The following is a 19,202-nucleotide window of genomic DNA, read 5'->3' as shown; positions in this document are numbered from 1 at the left end:
ACAAGCAAGTCGTCCTCCATGTATATCTCACTGTTTTTAGTCTCCAAATATCCACTATTTCATGTGTCCATAATATTTGTGATGTCCTTAAGGGCACGGTGATGATAGTTTGTAGAGTGAATTCCTTTACGGTCCATTGAGTTACTTAACACTTTTTTTTATAGTCTCCTACCATAATGATTTGATCGTTTGTTGCCTGTAAGTTTAAATAGATTGGTATAAATATTTCCGAAGAAGTGTGGATCATTCTGATTTGGACCATATACAATAATGAGCCAAATCAGTTTTTCATTTTATATTCAAAAGGGTTCACCTTCCTTGCAGATCATTCCTGACTGTTTTGCACATTCAAATCAACATTCATGAGTTCCTTTTTCTATCTATGACAAAAAAAATGTATTTCACCGCCCCATTCCTTTTTTTTCCCCCACTCAACTTCATCTGAAGATGTTTGCGTGAGTTTCCTGTAAACGGTATGCGTTGTATTCCTTTCTAACTGGTGTGAAACTGAATAGCGATGTAGACCAACCTAAGGTAGTACGTTACCCGGGCAACGCAGCAGAGGAACACTTTTTACTTTCTACTGTGATCCTGACATATTAGATGTCGTCATTGAGTACAACTATCTGGGGTTGATTTATCAATTCACTTTTTTGGATTACAATTTGTCTGTTATTAAATATATAAATCAGTGCTTTTAGAGAGCAAGAACTAAAAACAGTACCAACTTATAATTGAACCTGATTTGTAACAAACTGATCACTTTTTAAATGCAAATTTTGGGGACAAAATCCTACTCACTGTATGTACAAGCAATATCAAAGCTCTTCTGCTAAATTTACATGTGGAGTGACCCTTCTTGCTATTGAGACGGGTCGATACACAAACACTCTGTGTGTGTGTGTGTGTGTGTGTGTGTGTGTGTGTGTGTGTGTGTGTGTGTGTGTGTGTGTGTGTGTGTGTGTGTGAGCCCAGTTTTACCCCAGATAAACACCATCAGATAAAGGTAATCTTACCTGTTGATGCGCTGGTCATTCTGGGTCCACCCTGACAAGAAACAGAGACAAAGAATATCATACACACATATATGCACACGTGCGCACACACACACACACACACACACACACACACACACACACACACACACACACACACACACACACACACACACACACAGAGACACACACACACACACACACACACACACACACACACTGAGACACACGCACAACACACACACACACAGAGACACACAGAGATACACAGACACATGTATGAGTAGTATGGGACTTGGTTCTTCAATAACCCAGTGTGACCTAGTCTGACCCAGTGTGACCCAGTCTGACCCAGTCTGACCCAGTCTGACCCAGTACGACCCAGTACGACCCAGTGTGACCCAGTACGACCCAGTGTGACCCAGTGTGACCCAGTACGACCCAGTGTGACCCAGTACGACCCAGTGTGACCCAGTGTGACCCAGTCTGACCCAGTGTGACCTAGTACGACCCAGTACGACACAGTGTGACCCAGTGTGACCCAGTACGACCCAGTACGACCCAGTGTAACCCAGTACGACCCAGTGTGACCCAGTACGGCCCAGTGTGACCCAGTACGGCCCAGTGTGACCCAGTATGACCCAGTCTGACCCAGTACGACCCAGTGTGACCCAGTACGACCCAGTCTGACCCAGTCTGACCCAGTCTGACCCAGTACGACCCAGTACGACCCAGTGTAACCCAGTACGACCCAGTTTGACCCAGTACGACCCAGTGTGACCCAGTACGGCCCAGTGTAACCCAGTACGACCCAGTATGACCCAGTGCGACCCAGTGTGACCCAGTGCGACAAAGTGCGACCCAGTGTGACCCAGTACGACCCAGTGTGACCCAGTACGACCCAGTGTGACCCAGTGTGACCCAGTCTGACCCAGTCTGACCCAGTGCGACCCAGTACGACCCAGTACGACTCAGTGCGACCCAGTGTGACCCAGTACGACCCAGTGCGACCCAGTACGACCCAGTGCGACCCAGTACGACCCAGTACGGCCCAGTGTGACCCAGTACAACCCAGTGTGAGCCAGTACAACCCAGTACGACCCAGTGCGACCCAGTACGACCCAGTGTGACCCAGTGTGATCTAGTACAACCCAGTGCGACCCAGTGCGAGCCAGTACGACCCAGTGTGAGCCAGTGCGACCCAGTACGACCCAGTACGACCCAGTGTAACCCAGTACGACCCAGTGTGACCCAGTGCGACCCAGTACGACCCAGTGTGATTGTGAATTAACTCTCAGTATGTGTATCATATTTTAGCATTATAAATAAAATATAAATTCCTCAAAAAATTCGCTACTTTGGCCTATTTTGAGATGGTTGCCCTTAGCTGACTGAGAACTGTACTGAATATCATCAGGAATGTAAAGTTGTCTTCGTCCTATTTCCTTAATTCGCTACTCGGCCCCTGCAGTCAACAGCCGTTTAGATAAACAGTTGACTCCTCCAGTGTGATGTTTGAGTGTCTCCCATGTTCATAGTCAAACAAACCAACCACTATTACAGTGGGATTATACTGCATAAACACTGGGGAAAATACTGGACGTTGCTCTTGGCTGCTTGTGCTTGTGGAGGGGCTGGCTGTGTATGTGTGTGTGTGTGTGTGTGTGTGTGTGTGTGTGTGTGTGTGTGTGTGTGTGTGTGTGTGTCCTAGCTCTCTGCCTCCACACTCCTCTGAATGAACTGGTTTCAAGATCAGAGGAGAGAGGAGAGGAGAGGAGAGGAGAGGAGAGGAGAGGAGAGGAGAGGAGAGGAGAAATGTAGAAAAGGAGGACACGAGCGGCTGAGGCAGTGGTGATGATAGATAGATGTTGAATAGGAGAGGACGAGAGAGGACGAGAGAGAGAGAGAGAGAGAGAGAGAGAGAGAGACAGAGAGAGAGACAGAGAGAGAGACAGAGAGAGAGAGACAGAGAGAGAGACAGAGAGAGAGAGAGAGAGAGAGAGAGAGAGAGACAGAGAGAGAAAGACAGTGAGGGAATCCAGGGACTCTGAGATTCTCTGCTAGATTTACTAAACCTAATTTAAGAACCTATGTTTATACACAACCCTTGGGAAGAAGAAGTGTGTGTGGTTTAGACAGCTGTGGTGTATCAGTCATTGTTGGCGGAAAATAAACCCGCTCTAAGACATCAGTGTGATCCCACGACCCCTGGCACCCGAACCTCATCGCTCATCTACATCATAGACTTGGATAGAATACTCAACTTAGTATCTGTCCCATTACGGTGTCTGTGAGAGCATGGCCTGGTGCATTTTCTTCTTCTACTACCTGTATGAGTTGGTAAACAACCTGAGGGAGGGGGGCATACTGCCACCTGGAGGGTGTTGTTTGAATAAGTATAAAAGCCAAGGTTGGCGGTTTGATGCCACTTGCAGCTGTGGAATGTTTTCTCTAATCTAAATGACCCGCCTGCAGCTACTGAATGTTTTCTCTAATCTAAATGACCCGCCTGCAGCTACGGAATGTTTTCTCTAATCTAAATGACCCGCCTGCAGCTACTGAATGTTTTCTCTAATCTAAATGACCCGCCTGCAGCTACTGAATGTTTTCTCTAATCTAAATGACCCGCCTGCAGCTACTGAATGTTTTCTCTAATCTAAATGACCCGCCTGCAGCTACGGAATGTTTTCTCTAATCTAAATGACCCGCCTGCAGCTACGGAATGTTTTCTCTAATCTAAATGACCCGCCTGCAGCTACAGAATGTTTTCTCTAATCTAAATGACCCGCCTGCAGCTACGGAATGTTTTCTCTAATCTAAATGACCCGCCTGCAGCTACGGAATGTTTTCTCTAATCGAAATGCGGGTGAGTTACCGTCGCACTGATAACCGAAAGTTCAAGTAGTCTTGGGTTTAGGTAGGGTGTTGTGGACAGGGGGTGGTGGATGGCTGTAATCCCATGACTCTGGATCAGATGGTTGTGTGCTGGATCTCAGTTGTGGATAATGGTTTTATAATTGGGGTTTTATCTCTATCCCAAACCTTTAAACCTTTTACTTTAACCATTCAGAGTGAGTGCCTAAACTTTACCCTTAACTCTCGAAAATTTGACGAAATGGAACGATACAGAGCATCAGGAGCAACAACAACAAAAAACTTCGAAATTGGACATTTGGAGAAAGAGGAGGAACGTCTAATACTGCATGGACACTGTGAGCTCTTGTTGAAAACTGGAGCTGGACGGAACCATCAACCCACATGCTGTACACATGAACACACACACGATCAGAGGAAGCAAGGTAGACGCTCTCACTGGGCCCCTGACTATGTTTAGCTACTAAAGAGATCCTCTCTCTCTCTCTCTCTCTCTCTCTCTCTCTCTCTCTCTCTCTCTCTCTCTCTCTCTCTCTGTCTCTCTCTCTCTCTCTCTCTCTCTCTCTCTCTCTCTCTCTCTCTCTCTCTCTCTCTCTCTCTCTCTCTCTCTCTCTCTCTCTCTCTCTCTCTCTCTCTCTCTCTCTCTCTCTCTCTCTCTCTCTCTCTCTCTCTCATATCAGGCATAGAGCTGGTGGCATTGATCAGGGAAAACCCACTGGCATCACAAACATCTCTCTCACACACACACAGTTTAACAGAGTATCATGTCTTACCTTGCTCCGTCTGTAGCTGAGGTGTGTAGGGGTGTGGAGGGAAGAGTGGGTAAGGGGTCCGCTGCCGAACAGGGGGTGAGATTGTTGTCTGGGCCTGGACAGTGTGATCTTTGGCAGTCTGTCTGGAGGTCTGGAGGTACTGTGGTCCTGCACCAAGCCTCTGCTCGCCATCCTTCCCACGACAGGAGCACTCTGTGGGGGCAGGGAGAGACGTGAGACGGGGGGTACGTCCATGGAGGATGTACCATAAGAACACTCAAAATAAACAAGTTCAAAAACTCTAAATCCTGCCCCTTATTTGTTTGACATTCAGGGTCCATCTCTGCCTCTCTTCCTCCATCAGTCTCCCTCCTCCACTCTCTCTCCCTCCATCAGTCTCCCTCCTCTGCCTCTCTCCACCATCAGTCTCTCTCCTCTCTTCATCTCTCCCTCCACCAGTCTCATCTCTGTCCTCCACCAGTCTCATCTCTGTCCTCCATCAGTCTCATCTCTCTCCCTCTGTCCTCCATCAGTCTCATCTCTGTCCTCCATCAGTCTCATCTCTCTCCCTCTGTCCTCCATCAGTCTCTCATCTCTCTCTCTCTGTCCTCCATCAGTATCTCATCTCTCTCCCTCTGTCCTCCACCAGTCTCTCATCTCTCTCCCTCTGTCCTCCATCAGTCTCTCATCTCTCTCCCTCTGTCCTCCATCAGTCTCATCTCTGTCCTCCATCAGTCTCATCTCTCTCCCTCTGTCCTCCATCAGTCTCTCATCTCTCTCTCTCTGTCCTCCATCAGTCTCTCATCTCTCTCCCTCTGTCCTCCATCAGTCTCTCATCTCTCTCCCTCTGTCCTCCACCAGTCTCATCTCTCTCCCTCTGTCCTCCATCAGTCTCTCATCTCTCTCCCTCTGTCCTCCATCAGTCTCTCATCTCTCTCCCTCTGTCCTCCATCAGTCTCTCATCTCTCTCTCTGTCCTCCACCAGTCTCTCATCTCTCTCCCTCTGTAATCCACCAGTCTCTCATCTCTCTCCCTCTGTCCTCCATCAGTATCTCTCCCTCTCTCCCTCTGTCCTCCATCAGTATCTCATCTCTCTCCCTCTGTCCTCCATCAGTCTCATCTCTCTCTCTCTGTCCTCCATCAGTCTCTCATCTCTCTCCCTCTGTCCTCCATCAGTCTCTCATCTCTCTCCCTCTGTCCTCCATCAGTCTCATCTCTCTCTCTCTGTCCTCCATCAGTCTCATCTCTCTCCCTCTGTCCTCCATCACTATCTCTCCCTCTCTCCAGTCTCTTTATAGCAGATCGCCATACTGTACCTCTATCTGACTGGCTTCTGTTGCTACTGTAGAGTTTAAAGTGTAGATGAATGAGTTGCTGCTGTAGAGTTTAAAGTGTATGGTATCCAGCTAAATGGAAACCATCATTGGTCTCCCTTTCCCTCCTTCTCTGTCTCTTCCTCTCTTTATCTCTCTCTCGCTCTCTCTCTCTCTCTCTCTTGCTCTCGCTCTCTCCGCCTCTCTCTCTCTCTCTCTCTCTCTCTCTCTCTCTCTCTCTCTCTCTCTCTCTCTTGCTCTCGCTCTCTCCGCCTCTCTCTCTCTCTCTCTCTCTCTCTCTCTCTCTCTCGCTCTCGCTCTCTCCGCCTCTCTCTCTCTCTCTCTCTCTCTCTCTCTCTCTCCGCCTCTCTCTCTCTCTCTTGCTCTCGCTCTCTCCGCCTCTCTCTCTCTCTCTCTCTCTCTCTCTCTCTCTCTCTCTGTCTCTCTCTCTTTCCTTCCTTCCTTCTCCTCAGTGATGCTAGTGGAAAGTCCATCACTGTATAACCCCCTGCGTCACTTGACTGTTCATGTGTTGTTCCCACTCCCCCCTCCCCCCCAGGCCATTCATTGACCTTATGATGCACTGTGTGTCAATGGAAGGAGTGGCAGTGATTCCAGTAAACAGCATGTTTTCCAGTCTTGATGACCCTAAGGCCCCTGGCCCACTACCAGACCATGCCCCTCATCATCCCTCCTCACCCATCCTCACAATAGCCATCTGTCTCCAGGACTCCGTCCTTCCATCCTGAAGGAATGTTCTCTGCTGGAACCTCCACCACTGGGCATGCCCAGATAGGATAGAGGCATCACTGAGTCCATAGCAGATTATAGTTACTCTCTCAGATTATAGTTGGGGCAGATTATAGTTGGGGCAGATTACAGTTGGGGCAGATTATAGTTGGAGCAGATTATAGTTGGGGCACATTATAGTTGGGGCAGATTATAGTTGGAGCAGATTATAGTTGGGGCAGATTATAGTTGGGGCAGATTATAGTTACTCTCTCAGGTTACAGTTGGAGCAGATTATAGTTGGAGCAGATTATAGTTGGGGCAGATTATAGTTGGGGCAGATTATAGTTGGAGCAGATTATATAGTTGGAGCAGATTATAGTTGGAGCATATTATAGTTGGGGCAGATTATAGTTGGGGCACATTAAGACATATACACACACACACACACACACACACACACACACACACACACACACACACACACACACACACACACACACCCACAGACAGAGAGAGAGACACACCTATTCACCACAAGTAAATGAGGACAGACAGACAGCGTCCCACTTCAGTACTTCAGTTAAACCATTATCATAACTCTTCATTACAACCCTGATTAGAATCAGGAAGAGTGCTGGGAAAAGCCTGACTTTAGGGAAAAACGCTTTCAGAGGACTCCTGTTCATTCCATATATATATATATAGATTTATAAATAAGAGAGAGATCTGTATTAGATAGCTGACAGGACTGTCCTTTGTGAGGAGGGTAGAGGACACAGATCTCTATGTAATACTGATGAAGACTTGGATGAAGAGGTTCAGGGGGGGGGGCTATGCTATAGCATGACCTCTGTTAACTCAATGGGGGAGGGGGGGGTTGGCTCTGGCCACCTTGAGAAAAAAAATGCATTTGTATAAAGTGTTAAACTAATCAATTTCAAATAATTGATTAACTTCAGTAAATCTAACCTGCCAAAAGCAAAGCAGACACAGTTGAGTATTTCTAAGGTTTATCTAGTGCCTGTCTGCCAGACAGGTTGCCAGGTTGGCCATCTTTACGGATGAGTGTATTTATTAAGGGAGAACCGGAAATACAATACTCAGGATTCCTGATTTGCATTGTTGCTAGGGTGCCGAGTTCCCAGATTGGCACTTGATAAAGATTGGTTCATTTTAGAGGTGATCCTGTCACCCAATAAGAATTAACGATGTCAGAGACTGGTTACTATTGATTGGTGGGTTAACTCCGGTTGCCAGATTGGAACTAAGGGAAATTAAAGGTTAAGAGGTTGCTGGTATTAGCTTTAACCTGTTGGGGCTAGGGGGCAGTATTGAGAAATTTTGAAAAAAATATGTGCCCATTTTTAACTGCCTCCTACACCAACTCAGAAGCTAGGATATGCATATTATTAACACATTCGGATAGAAAACACTCTGAATTTTCTAAAACAGTTTGAATGGTGTCTGTAAGTATAACAAAACTCATATTGCAGGCAAAAACCTGTGAAAAATAGATCCAAAAAAAATTGAATTTTGTGACTGTACTATTTAGTGTCATTGTTTTATAGATACCATAGTGAGAAAGGATTCATTTCGCAACTCCTACGGCTTCCACTAGATGTCAACGATCTTTATAAAGTTGTTTGAAGCGTCTATGATAAACAGAGAGCAAATTAGAATGCAAGGAAGTTGACATGTCGTCACTTCATTTTTTTGCGCCTGCGCATAAATCTGAGAAGCGTGAGTTTGTCATAATTGTTTATCTAGACATAGGATAGGTTGTGTGAAAATATTACTGATGTTTAACGTTAAAAATGGACCAAAAGATTAATGCTAAACAACGTTTGACATGTTTGAACGAACGTAAATAGATTATTTACTAGGTTTTTTTAGCTTTTCGGCGTGATTTTACACCCCCCCCCCACCACGTTTTGTGGGAGCATAATGAACGCTAACTACTTGGTGTTATTTGGACATAAATTATGAACTTTGTCAAAAGAAACCACATTTGTTCCGGACCTGGGATGCCTTCCGGACCTGGGATGCCTGTCTTCTGATGGAGATAATCAAAGGTAAGGGGATATTTACAATGTTATTATCGATATTAGATGATGCTAACTGTATAGCTTATTGTTCTTAGCATAGCACCCCGTTTATTGCGAAATGTGATTTCCCAGTAAAGTTATTTTGAGATCTGGCCATTCGGTAGCAATTACGAGATGATAATATATTATTCTTTGAATGACAATATTATAATTTACCAATGTTTTCGAATAGTAATTATGTTATGTTCACCGGAAGCATTTCAGAGAAGAAAAAAATCTGAATTTCACGCTACTGTAAAATGCTGTTTTTGGATATAAATATGAACTTGATGGAACAAAAAATGCATGTATTGTATAACATAATGTCCTAGGAGTGTCATCTGATGGAGATTGACAAAGGTTAGTGCATAATTCTAGCTGGTTTCTGCTTTTGGTGACGCCTGACCTTGAATTGAAAATGGATGTTTGTACTTTTGTGGCTATGTACTGTCCTAACATAATCTAACTTTATGCTTTTGCCGTAAAGCCTCTTTGAAAATCGAACAATGTGGTTAGATTAAGGAGATGTTTATCTTTTAAATTGTGTAAAATAGTTGATTGTTTGAGAAATTGAAATTATTAGATTTTTGATGTTTTGAATTTCCAGCCTTGTTAGCAATCCCGACTCGGGGTTCATTGCTAACCTGTAGCCCCAACAGGTTTTAAAGGACAAGTAAAAACACAGAGCCTAAACATCACAGGACAGGAGCCATCTTGTTTAGTCAGTGTTAACTATCCTTTTATTTTTTATAACAATAAAAAAAATTTTACTTTTACCCCTTTTTCTATCCAATTGGTAGTTACAGTCTTGCCTCATCGCTGCAACTCCCATACAGACTCGGGAGAGGCGAAGGTCGAGAGAGCCGTGCGTCCTCTGAAACACAACTCAGCCAAGCCGCACTGCTTCTTGACACAATGCCCTGCTTAACCCGGGAAGCCAGCCGCACCAATGTGTCAGAGGAAACACCGTACACCTGGCGACCGTGTCAGCCTGCACTGCGCCCGGCCCGCCACAGGAATCGCTAGTGCGCCATGGGACAAGGACATCCCTGCCGGCCAAACCCTCCCCTAACCCGGACGACGCTGGGCCAATTGTGCACCGCCCAATGGGTCTCCCGGTCGCGGCCGGCTGCAACAGAGCCTGGACTCGAACCCAGAATCTCTAGTGGCACAGCTAGCACTGAGATGCAGTACCTTAGACCACTGAGCCGCTCGTGAAGCCCTAGTGTTATCTACCCTAAATGTGATGTCAAACTAGGTTTTAGTGTTACAATAACTGTAGGCTGGGACTGTACTGGACAGGGTTGCCAGATTGCATGAGGGTGCGAGTTAGGAGTTCCTCTCTTTAAGGGATTAATGCTTACAGCTGTATACCAGTCGAAAGCAGAACACACACACACTGAATACCTCCTTGTCCCTACCGCCACCACCACCACCACACAGCCTGATTTATACAAATATTTAATGATGGAAAAACAACAGGTTTGGGTTTGATCCAAAACAATTACTGTTCATTAATTCAACCCCAGATTAAATAGATGTCTGCACACATGGCAACACGTTATAACTGCTGGGTGGCTGAGGCCTGTCTGTCTGTCTGTCTGTCTGTCTGTCTGTCTGTCTGTCTGTCTGTCTGTCTGTCTGTCTGTCTGTCTGTCTGTCTGTCTGTCTGTCTGTCTGTCTGTCTGTCTGTCTGTCTGTCTGTCTGTCTGTCTGTCTGTCTGTCTGTCTGTTTGTCTGTCTGTCTGTCTGTGTGTGTGTGTGCGTGTGTCAACAGAACAGTGTGTGTGGGGGGGGATTACAAAACAGTGGCCATCGCCCAATACCTAACATCCTGTGTTGACATACTGTACATTATAACACTAGCTTCCATAGTGAAATATTCTCTCACTCTGAACCCCATTACTGTACATTATAACACTAGCTTCCATAGTGAAATATTCTCTCACTCTGAACCCCATTACTCTACAGTAAATAACACAAGCTTCCATAGTGAAATATTCTCTCACTCTGAACCCCATTACTGTACATTAAATAACACTAGCTTCCATAGTGAAATATTCTCTCACTCTGAACCCCATTACTGTACATTAAATAACACTAGCTTCCATAGTGAAATATACTCTCACTCTGAACCCCATTACTGTACATTAAATAACACTAGCTTCCATAGTGAAATATACTCTCACTCTGAACCCCATTACTGTTCATTAAATAACACTAGCTTCCATAGTGAAATATACTCTCACTCTGAACCCCATTACTGTACATTAAATAACACTAGCTTCCATAGTGAAATATTCTCTCACTCTGAACCCCATTACTGTACAGTAAATAACACAAGCTTCCATAGTGAAATATTCTCTCACTCTGAACCCCATTACTGTACATTAAATAACACTAGCTTCCATAGTGAAATATTCTCTCACTCTGAACCCCATTACTGTACATTAAATAACACAAGCTTCCATAGTGAAATATACTCTCACTCTGAACCCCATTACTGTTCATTAAATAACACTAGCTTCCATAGTGAAATATACTCTCACTCTGAACCCCATTACTGTACATTAAATAACACTAGCTTCCATAGTGAAATATTCTCTCACTCTGAACCCCATTACTGTACATTAAATAACACTAGCTTCCATAGTGAAATATACTCTCACTCTGAACCCCATTACTGTACATTAAATAACACTAGCTTCCATAGTGAAATATTCTCTCACTCTGAACCCCATTACTGTTCATTAAATAACACTAGCTTCCATAGTGAAATATACTCTCACTCTGAACCCCATTACTGTAGATTATAACACTAGCTTCCATAGTGAAATATTCTCTCACTCTGAACCCCATTACTGTACATTAAATAACACTAGCTTCCATAGTGAAATATACTCTCACTCTGAACCCCATTACTGTACATTAAATAACACTAGCTTCCATAGTGAAATATTCTCTCACTCTGAACCCCATTACTGTACAGTAAATAACACAAGCTTCCATAGTGAAATATTCTCTCACTCTGAACCCCATTACTGTACATTAAATAACACTAGCTTCCATAGTGAAATATTCTCTCATTGTCCAACCCTGATCTGTTTCACCTGTCTTTGTGATTGTCTCCACCTCCCTCCAGGTGTTGCCCATCTTCCCCATTATCCCCAGTGTATTTATACCCGTGTTCTCTGTTTGTCTGTTGCCAGTTCGTTTTGTTTCGTCAAGCCTACCAGCGGTTTTCCCTCTGCTCCTGTCTCTCGATTGTTCCTTTTTCCTAGTATTCCTAGTCTTCCCGGTGTTGACCATTCTGCGCCAGCCTCTGCCTGCCCTACTATGCCTGCTGTTCTGTCCTTCCCCCTTCTGGATTACTTCTGCCTGCCCTGACCCTGAGACTGCCTGCTGTTCTGTACCTTTACCCCACCTATCTGGATTACTGACCACTCGGATATTTGGCCCACTCCTCCGGGCTCCGGTCGGACCCTGGCTTTTGTGCGACAACACTTTTTTTGGCCTACCATGTCCGCATTCGTCACCGCTTGCACGGTTTGTGCACATATCAAGACTCTGGCTGGTCTCCTCCAACCTTTGCCTGTCCCTCACCAGCCCTGGTCTCAAATCTCCCTGGACCTTGTCACGGGTCTTTCCCTCGTCTGATGGCAACACTGCCAACCTGACCGTGGTGGATCAGTTTTTCAAAGCCACCCACTTCATTCCTCTCCCCAAACTAGCCTCTGCCAAAGAGATGGCCCAGCTCATAGTGCAGCACTTCTTCCAGATCCATGGTCTACCAGTAGACATGGTCTCCGACCGGGGTCCTCAGCTCTCATCCCAGTTCTGGAAGGCGTTCTGTACCCTCATTGGGTTGTCGGCCAGCCTTTCCTCCGGGTTCCACCCCCAGTCCAACGGCCAGTCGGAGCGAGCCAACCAGGACCTTGAGACTACTCTGCACTGCCTGGTCTCCGCAAACCCCACCACCTGGAGCCAGCAGCTTTTGTGGGTCGAATACGCCCGCAACACCCTTCCCTGCTCGGCCACGGACCTATCACCTTTTGAGTGTTCCCTGGGGTATCAGCCCCTGCTCTTCCCTGAGCAGGAAGATGAGGTCGGCATACCTTCTGCCCAGATGTTTATCCGCCTCTGTTTTCGTGCCTGGAGGAGAGCCCGGTCGACCTTCCTCAAGACCACCTCCAAGTATCGACGACAAGCAGATTGCCACCGGTATCTCCGGTATCGGCTAGGTCAGAAGGTATGGCTGTCCACCCAGGATCCGCCCCTCTGGGTGGAATCCCGCAAACTCTCTTACGGGTTTATCGGCCCGTTTCCCGTTTTCTCCAAAGCCAGTAGCCCCTCTGCTGTTCGTCTTCTGTTGCCTCGTACCCTTCGTATACATCCTCGCCTTTCATGTGTCCAGAGTTAAACCCACGTCTCTCCGCCGTTTGTCTCCTGTTACATTATAAAACTAGCTTCCATAGTGAAATATCCTCTGACTCATAGCCCCATTGTTGGACTCTCCCCCACAACATCCCTATACCAACTGCACTTCTCCAGATGTGTGCCATTTTCTCTTCAGATTTGGCCATTCTATGAAATTCTACCGCCACTTGTATGTTTACAGTCAATCTGATTTACCGGTTGGGATTCAGGCTGTTGTGGTTGTGGTTGTCGTAGGTGATGTGGTTGTTCTTGGTTGTTGTCGGGGGGGGGCGTGTCAGAGTGGGAGGAGCTATCGGCACTGAGTGCTACCTGAATGTCCAGGTTGAGCTGATCCGACTTCCTCATCAGCTGAGTCACGCCACGGGGACTGGGACGGACACACAGGTTATACACACACAGGCACACACGTTATAATGTGATGGGATTAGACACCCCAAAAAAGACTGCCACTTGCCTGGCACTCATTGCCCACACAAACACAAGCGGGACCTACAAATGTAAAAAGAGGAGGCTGGCAGAGGAGGCTGGCAGAGGAGGCTGGCAGAGGAGGCTGGTAGAGGAGGCTGGCAGAGGAGGCTGGCAGAGGAGGCTGATAGAGGAGGCTGGTAGAGGAGGCTGGTAGAGGAGGCTGGCAGAGGAGGCTGGCAGAGGAGGCTGGCAGAGGAGGCTGGCAGAGGAGGCTGGCAGAGGAGGCTGGTAGTGGAGGCTGGTAGAGGAGGCTGGTAGAGGAGACTGGCAGAGCCCTCTGTGGATAAACTGCAGTTGAAACACACTGATGTACATAGAGCCCTCTGTGGATAAACTGAGGTTGGAGGAGCACACATGAACATTTCATAAACCATGAAAGAGCAGTACTGTGTGTGTGTGTGTGTGTGTGTGTGTGTGTGTGTGTGTGTGTGTGTGTGTGTGTGTGTGTGTGTGTGTGTGTGTGTGTTCTGTGTGTGTGTGTGTGTGTGTGTTTGTTGCCATTCATAGCCAATGAAATTCCCCTACTCGTCTTCTCCCCTCTCTCCCTCAACCTCTCTCTTCTCTCTCCTTCTCCCTCTCACCCTCCCTCCCTTCCTCTCCCACACACATTCTCTCTCTCTCCCTCCCTCCCTCCCCCACCCTCCCCCTTAGCAGGTTATAAATAGCTTCCAGGCTAGGGTGCACAGCCAGTCTTCTTTGTCTCTGTAGGAATCTGGAGATCTGGGGTTGTAAGCTCACAGGAAGTCGCTTGACTGCCAAACCATAAATGAAGATATTTCACAGAGTAGGGATGAAGGTAGAGGGTAATGGTGTGGGGGACTATGTGTGTACCAGCTCCTCAAAGAGACCCTATGTGCTGCTATCTACTCCCTTAGAACTCTGGGATTAAAACAAAGCAGTTTGTTCACTTCCTAGAGAGAGAGGAAGAGGAGAGAGAGAGAGGAAGAGGAGAGGAAGAGGAGAGAGAGAGAGAGGAAGAGGAGAGGAAGAGGAGAGAGAGACAGAGAGGGAGAGACATGGAGAGACAGAGACAGAGAGACATGGAGAGACAGAGACAGAGAGAGAGATGGAGAGACTGAGGGAGAGATGGAGAGACTGAGAGAGAGATGGAGAGACAGAGAGACTGAGGGAGATTGAGGGAGAGATGGAGAGACTGAGAGAGAGATGGAGAGACTGAGGGAGATTGAGGGAGAGATGAAGAGACTGAGAGAGAGATGGAGAGACAGAGAGAGAGACGGAGAGATGGAGAGACTGAGGGAGAGATGGAGAGATGAGAGATGGAGAGATGGAGAGACTGAGACTGAGGGAGAGAGAGAGAGATGGAGAGACGGAGAGACTGAGACAGAGAGAGATGGAGAGACTGAGAGACTGAGAGAGAGACTGAGAGTGTCATGACTTCCTCCGAAGTCGGTCCCTCTCCTTGTTCATTCGGCGGTCGAAGTCACCAACCTTCTAGCCATCGCTGCTCTGTTCGCTGCTCTGGCACCCCAATGGTGGAACAAGCTCCCTCACGACGCCAGGACAGCGGAGTCAATCACCACCTTCCGGAGACACCTGAAACCCCACCTCTTTAAGGAATACCTAGGATAGGATAAAGTAATCATTCTACCCCCCCCCCCCAAAAAAAATATATAGATGTACTATTGTAAAGTGGTTGTTCCACTGGATATTATAAGGTGAATGCACCAATTTGTAAGTCGCTCTGGATAAGAGCGTCTGCTAAATGACTAAAATGTAAATGTAAATGTTCCTTTGGTTTTGTCTTGTCTTCCTTCACACCTGGTTCCAATCCCATCAATTACATGTTGTGTATTTAACCCTCTGCTTCCCCCCCATGTCCTTGTCGGTGATCATTTTATTTATTGTAAGTGCTTGTGCACGTCTGTCCTGGTGTGCGTTGGGTTATGTACCCATTGATTTTATTATTCTGTTTTCCGGTGGGTTTTGTTAATAAACTGTGCCGTTGGAAACACAGTTATTGCTCTCCTGCGTCTGACTTCTCTGCCGCCAGTTAAACCTTACAGAGAGACAGAGAGTGAGATACATTAACCATTTGTACATCGTTACAACACTGTATGACATTTGTAATGTCATTATTCTTTTGAAACTTCTGTATGTTAAATGTTTACTGTTAATTTTTATTGTTTATTTCATTTTTGTATATTATCTATTTCACTTGCTTTGGCGATGTTAACACATGTTTTCCATGCTTATAAAGCCCCTTGAATTGAATTGAATTGAGAGAGAGAGAGAGAGATCAGAACAAATCAAATCATCCACATCACTGTTCAAAAGGTAATAATGTTGGGCTAAAATCTCTCTCTCTCTCTGTCTCTCACTCTCTCTCTCTGTCTCTCTCTGTCTCTCTCTGTCTCTCTCTCTCTGTCTCTCTCTGTCTCTCTCTGTCTCTCTCTGTCTCTCTCTCTCTGTCTCTCTCTCTGTCTCTCTCTGTCTCTCTCTCTCTGTCTCTCTCTCTGTCTCTCTCTGTCTCTCTCTCTGTCTCTCTCTCTGTCTCTGTCTCTCTCTCTGTCTCTGTCTCTCTCTCTGTCTCTGTTCCTCTCTTTCTCTCTCTGTTCCTCTACACCACATGAAAGACCTCTCTCTTTCCCTCCCACAATCCTCCCATTCCGGGCTTGTCCCCTTCACCCTCTGCCTCAGAAGGGTACACAATGTCCCCTGGCTCTGCTGCTAGGGGTCTTGAGCACCGGGAGGGGACATTGGTTGTAGCTAGGGGGTGACTAGAGAACGTTGGGAGGCGGGGAAGGAGGAAACACGAGGTGTGGGGAAAGGGGGTCCTACAAACTTTCAGAGAGTGGAAATGTTGTGTCACTGACCCCTGGGGGCAAATAACACTCTAAATGTCGAGAACTAGTCCTGTTTACTTCTCCTGGAGAGGGAGAGAGAAGGAGGAGGAGGGGGAAAGGGGGTGAGGGAAGGAGAGGGAGGGGAGAGGGAGTGAGGGAGAGAGAGGGAGAGGGAGAGAGGGAGAGGGAGGGGGAGAGGAGGGAGAGGGAGAGAGGGAGAGGGAGGGAGGGGGAGGGGGGGTGAGGGAAAGAGAGGGAGGGGAGTGGGAGTGAGGGAAAGAGGGAGGGGAGAGAGAGGGAGGGGGAAAGGGGATGAGGGAAGGAGAGGGAGTGAGGGAAAGAAAGGGAGAGAGAGAGGGAAGGGAGGGAGGGAGAGGGGGACTGAGGGGGAAACAAGACAATATCCAGATTGACTGTTAGATCAGTTGTCCAGCCTTCTGCTCTACTATACCCACACAGAGACCTCTAGCCTTCTGCTCTACTATACCCACACGGAGACCTCTAGCCTTCTGCTCTACTATACCCACACAGAGACCTCTAGCCTTCTGCTCTACTATACCCACACAGAGACCTCCAGCCTTCTGCTCTACTATACCCACACAGAGACCTCCAGCCTTCTGCTCTACTATACCCACACAGAGACCTGTAGCCTTCTGCTCTACTATACCCACACAGAGACCTCCAGCCTTCTGCTCTACTATACCCACACAGAGACCTCTAGCCTTCTGCTCTACTATACCCACACAGAGACCTGTAGCCTTCTGCTCTACTATACCCACACAGAGACCTCCAGCCTTCTGCTCTACTATACCCACACAGAGACCTCTAGCCTTCTGCTCTACTATACCCACACAGAGACCTCCAGCCTTCTGCTCTACTATACCCACACAGAGACCTCCAGCCTTCTGCTCTACTATACCCACACAGAGACCTCTAGCCTTCTGCTCTACTATACCCACACAGAGACCTCTAGCCTTCTGCTCTACTATACCCACACAGAGACCTCTAGCCTTCTGCTCTACTATACCCACTACCCAGAGACCTCCAGCCTTCTGCTCTACTATACCCACACAGAGACCTCCAGCCTTCTGCTCTACTATACCCACACAGAGTCCTCCAGCCTTCTGCTCTACTATACCCACACAGAGACCTCTAGCCTTCTGCTCTACTATACCCACACAGAGACCTCCAGCCTTCTGCTCTACTATACCCACACAGAGACCTCCAGCCTTCTGCTCTACTATACCCACACAGAGACCTCTAGCCTTCTGCTCTACTATACCCACACAGAGTCCTCCAGCCTTCTGCTCTACTATACCCACACAGAGACCTCTAGCCTTCTGCTCTACTATACCCACACAGAGACCTCTAGCCTTCTGCTCTACTATACCCACACAGAGACCTCCAGCCTTCTGCTCTACTATACCCACACAGAGACCTCTAGCCTTCTGCTCTACTATACCCACACAGAGACCTCTAGCCTTCTGCTCTACTATACCCACACAGAGACCTCTAGCCTTCTGCTCTACTATACCCACACAGAGACCTCTAGCCTTCTGCTCTACTATACCCACACAGAGACCTCCAGCCTTCTGCTTTACTATACCCACACAGAGACCTCCAGCCTTCTGCTCTACTATACCCACACAGAGACCTCCAGCCTTCTGCTCTACTATACCCACACAGAGACCTCCAGCCTTCTGCTCTACTATACCCACACAGAGACCTCTAGCCTTCTGCTCTACTATACCCACACAGAGACCTCTAGCCTTCTGCTCTACTATACCCACACAGAGACCTCTAGCCTTCTGCTCTACTATACCCACTACCCAGAGACCTCCAGCCTTCTGCTCTACTATACCCACACAGAGACCTCCAGCCTTCTGCTCTACTATACCCACACAGAGTCCTCCAGCCTTCTGCTCTACTATACCCACACAGAGACCTCTAGCCTTCTGCTCTACTATACCCACACAGAGACCTCCAGCCTTCTGCTCTACTATACCCACACAGAGACCTCTAGCCTTCTGCTCTACTATACCCACACAGAGACCTCCAGCCTTCTGCTCTACTATACCCACACAGAGACCTCTAGCCTTCTGCTCTACTATACCCACACAGAGACCTGTAGCCTTCTGCTCTACTATACCCACTACCCAGAGACCTCCAGCCTTCTGCTCTACTATACCCACACAGAGACCTCCAGCCTTCTGCTCTACTATACCCACACAGAGACCTCCAGCCTTCTGCTCTACTATACCCACACAGAGACCTCTAGCCTTCTGCTCTACTATACCCACACAGAGACCTCCAGCCTTCTGCTCTACTATACCCACACAGAGACCTCCAGCCTTCTGCTCTACTATACCCACACAGAGACCTCCAGCCTTCTGCTCTACTATACCCACACAGAGACCTCCAGCCTTCTGCTCTACTATACCCACACAGAGACCTCCAGCCTTCTGCTCTACTATACCCACACAGAGACCTCTAGCCTTCTGCTCTACTATACCCACACAGAGACCTCTAGCCTTCTGCTCTACTATACCATACACACCATAGAACTAAATAACCCTGTTTGACGGGCCAGAAGAAAACCGTTTCAGGAGAACCTTCCAGTGGAACGTTAGGGGAATGTGCCAGGAACCACTGGCCGGGCCTCGCTGACAGGTGTGAGAATGTGGTCAGGAGCACGCTCACGGTACAATGCATGCTGGGAGCTTGGGATGCCAGGGCCGACCAG

At 47.4% G+C, this 19,202-nt stretch overlaps 1 long non-coding RNA gene across 1 annotated transcript; it reads right to left on the bottom strand.

Moving 5' to 3' along the window:
• Nucleotides 1–1,001: 1,001 nt before the first annotated feature.
• Nucleotides 1,002–6,087, bottom strand: LOC106604023 (uncharacterized). Its single transcript, XR_001328565.2, has 3 exons — nucleotides 5,938–6,087; nucleotides 4,643–4,834; nucleotides 1,002–1,047 (listed from the first exon to the last, which is right to left on the bottom strand). It is a non-coding gene; the product is annotated as an uncharacterized lncRNA (long non-coding RNA).
• Nucleotides 6,088–19,202: the final 13,115 nt, after the last annotated feature.

The sequence above is a fragment of the Salmo salar genome, chromosome ssa04 (assembly GCF_905237065.1).
Source record: "Salmo salar chromosome ssa04, Ssal_v3.1, whole genome shotgun sequence".
In the NCBI taxonomy this organism is placed as follows: Eukaryota; Metazoa; Chordata; class Actinopteri; order Salmoniformes; family Salmonidae; genus Salmo; species Salmo salar.
This window is presented reverse-complemented; position numbering and strand designations above follow the sequence as displayed.